Here is a 4,176-nt window from a genome sequence, read left to right as displayed (position 1 = left end):
CGCCTACCCAAAAGAAAGAATACTAAATCAAATAAAATTGTATAAGAACTGTCTAGTTGAGTTGCTCATTGTGCAAAAAGGGTTTGGTTATATATTGAAAGCACATGCATCCAACCTTGTGCCTGTTATACTATAACTCTTTTTTCTTCAATTAAATTTTTAAACAATGATTAAGATTGAGATTGAGATTTTCCCCAGATGCTAAAAGTTAGGCTTTCCAAATATTATTTTTTATTATTATTTGTGGCTTTTTTCTCGCTTATCTGTTGTTACTATTTTGAGCATGGACGATTGTACTACGTTTTATACTTGATTTTGGATATACTTTACTTGAGCATAGGATTTTTGGAACGTCTCTACTTTCACGAAGTAGGAATAACAAAGTTGCATACATGTCCTATCGTCTCCAAATTAAACCCCACCTATGAAATTACCGTGGATATATTATTGTAATTGTTACTAAAAGTTAGGCTTTCATGTTATTCTCTTTTAATTTATCTAGTTATATTAAGTTCTTCCCCATGGGCCATGACTATTTTTCTCACTAACTTTAGGTTATATGTCTCTCTCCAAATGAAGAAGGCATGACCTCCATTTCCTAGAAGTAAAAATAATAATTTGGTCTCTCTATACAAGGAGTTTCATTTCATTTTATTTTTTTGGTTTCTGTTTCTTGTCCATACATTATATCTTATATAGTAAAGGGCATAATTTATTCATGTACTATTTTAAATTTAGCAAGTTTACCTTTTTTTTTTCCTTTTTAAATTGGGGGTAGGGGTGGGGGAAGGGGAAATAGGGAAGGGATTACAATGTGGGGAATCGAACCTTCACCAACAAGGTGAGAGTTCAGGTAGCTAGCCAACCAACTAAGTTTACCTTCTATCAGACATTAAGTCTAATTTTATTTTTGCCTTCAAGAAAAAGTTCTATTTTTGCCTTTGATCCTAACGGGCAATCGAACCTAAAGATAATTTTGAACCATACTTAAGAGTTGAAGAGTAAATACGAACGTCTTTTTTCAAATAATTTGAACATGTGTAGTTTAGTTATTTCATGTTGGGGTCACTTCATCAATGAAAATAATAAATACGAGATGATTTACTAATAACAAAGATATAAATAAACCAAAAATCTATCAGATAGCTCCGAAGTACAAAGGCAAATTATCTAGTTTAATGTGTTAATTAAGATTTGTTCATCATATTAAATTTAGGACAAAACTAATATATGTTGACATTACATAGCAAGTTCAACGGTATGTGGTTGTAATCTATGTTTGCAATATATAATTTGTTCTCATTTTTGGTATTCAGTAGCAATTACTAATTTAAATTCACATTAAAAAATGTCACCTTGAGGTACAACACTATCAAAAGCTATTTTATACTCCAATCAAACTAAAAATCTTAATTAAGAATTAAAAAATATTTACCTGATAGCTTAATAGCTTTAACTTTTTTAATGTGTAATTGTGTATGACATCAATATTTATAGCAAAGAAGAAATCGTCATTGTTATCAAGAATTATCCTAAAAGTCCTTATTGATGGTGTCAACATTTCTAGGTTTAAATAGTAGTAATTGCCATCTAATATATGTAGTGTAGGTATATGAAAGCTCACCAAACATTGACAACTAGTGATGGAAATTAAAAATAAAGAAATTAATGCCACTCAAAAATATCATGCGATTAAAGATGAAGGCTTAAAATTCTTCAATCATTATTGTCTACGGCTGAAAAAATCAATTATTATACCATTACTAGCTAGCTAGGCTACGTGCTTAATTCATTTCATAAAATTTGTGGGAAGTATTGTCAACCATTTATTGTTTTAAGTGAATTGATGTGATTGTGATTTGTTCAAACACGAGATATAATATGAATAAATTAGATTTGTCAAAAGAATTTAACGCTTAAATATTGAAGTTGCCTTTATTTGGGAATGAAATTATTTTGTTGAAAAAAAAAGCAGTAGAAGAATCTCAAAACAAAGTTAAAAGTAAAAATATGTTTGATTAAGCTTATAAGCTCGTCAAATTAGCATATAATTTTTTATTAATTTATCCGTTTCATAAACACAAAAAAATATTTATATATAAGTCAAATGCCATAAATTGATGACTCTAAAGTGATAGTTTTACAATTTATATACACATTTGAGTTGACCGAGCATTTTATGTTTTTATCCCTAGTATATTGTCTGTTCTTCAAAACATATAATTTGAACATGTGTAGTTAAAGAAAATTGTTTATATATATAAAAAAAAATACAATTATTTATTTATAAAGTCAATTTTAGTATCTAAAACAAAAAAAAAAAGTTATATATTTATCCGCTATTTTTAATCAACCAACTCAAACGATATCTAAAAGAATGCTTAACTAGCAAAATTATTTTTAATCAACCAACTCAAATGTTATAATTTATAGTATATGCTTTTATTTTGCATTACCACTTTAATTCCAATTTGACCTAACAATTGAAGTAGCACAACTAATTAGGAGTGACAAATGGAGTTACAAATCCACAAGAAAATTAAAGTAGGAATTATTCCAAATTGTAGCCATAAGAGAAGGATAAGATGAAAGAAACAAAATTGTAGAGCAATTTTGGGGAATGGACATCACTAAAGATGATGATTTGATAGGAGGGTTTATTTTATTTTTATTTTAAATAAAATGTAATGTAGCTTTCTCTATAGAATTAGAATAGACCTTTTAAAACCTATTGTCTCCCTAACTTCAAGAACCCCATGTTACTTGCTACCTATCTTCATTTATATTTTCATATCTCCTTCATTATACTTTTTTTTTTCTTTTCTGCTACATTTAATTCTCTATTATTGGGGTTTCGACACGTAATATAAATTTAATTATTAGCTTGTTACTTTCATGTACAGTAGCAAGCATTAACACAACAGACTAATGTATGTATACAACCTCTTACAGAAGTTCAATTAGTTAAGCCGGCACAAATGATGATAACAATAATAATAATAATAATAATCAATCATTCAGATACTTGATCTTAATCTGAGAAATCATCCTTTATAGCTTCATTTTTTCTTTCAAAAGGAACTACAGTACAATACATCATCTTACAGAAAGCTACATCAGCATTAGATTCGGGGCTCCAATCGAATGGAACGGGTTACACACGATTTGTAACTGAAACCTAATTGATTGGCCGGCGGTTCTTAATCGGCGATGAAATATAATTGAATCGGAATTAGGATCCGATAGTGAAATCGAAGGAAAGCATAAAATTTAGAAAAGCAACAGGTATGATTTATGCCATTAACGAAGGGATATGAAGAGAAACTTACCCACGATAACAGAAATTTTTGTAATAGTTATGTGTTAAATACATAACTATGAACATGATACATACTAGTTTGTGTGTTTCAACAAATTAAGGTTATGTATCAAAATAATATTCGAACATGATAAAATTGTAACGTGTATCATATTGTTGAAACGAAGTCATTATACATTAATTTAAGAAACACAAACAACTAGGTACATCAAAAATCTGAACCCATATGTATAAAAAAAGATGAACAACAAAAAATTGAAAAAAAATAATCAAAAATCTGATCTGTTGAAAGAAAAAAAATGATGAAGAAATCCTTTTACACTTTCTCCTTTCGTCTGTATCAACTCCTGTGGCTTTTTTTTTTTTTTTCACTTTCAACAATGACACCACCCATGGATCTCAGCCTTAAGCCTTTACCGGAGCCACCAACAATTCGATCTTTTTTCCCCTTTTTATTGGGCGTTTTTTTTCATAGTCGATTTTGAAGTCGAAGATGCATCCTTCTTCAACTAATTGGGTAACCACGATACCAAAAGATGGAGCATCATCCATATGCATCAGAAGTTTGAAGATAAAAAACCTAGAAAAGATTTAAAAAAATCGATAACCAATGAACTGAAAAGAAAAAAATGGATGAAAAAGAAGATGAAGAACTATCTTTTCAATAACTTGCAATTGATGAACTGGAGAACGAAAATATTTGAAATTCAATAAAATGGAGCGACGGAGGTAATTGGTGATACCATAGAGTGATTTTAGGCATGAAAAGCGGGAAAAGATTAAGGGTGATTGTTTAGAGTGATGTATCCGAAAATGTGAGAGAAATTGAGGAAAATATGAATTTTTGTAATTCTTTA

Source organism: Solanum tuberosum, unplaced genomic scaffold (genome assembly GCF_000226075.1).
Source record: "Solanum tuberosum cultivar DM 1-3 516 R44 unplaced genomic scaffold, SolTub_3.0 scf00083, whole genome shotgun sequence".
Taxonomy (NCBI): Eukaryota; Viridiplantae; Streptophyta; class Magnoliopsida; order Solanales; family Solanaceae; genus Solanum; species Solanum tuberosum.
This window is presented reverse-complemented; position numbering follows the sequence as displayed.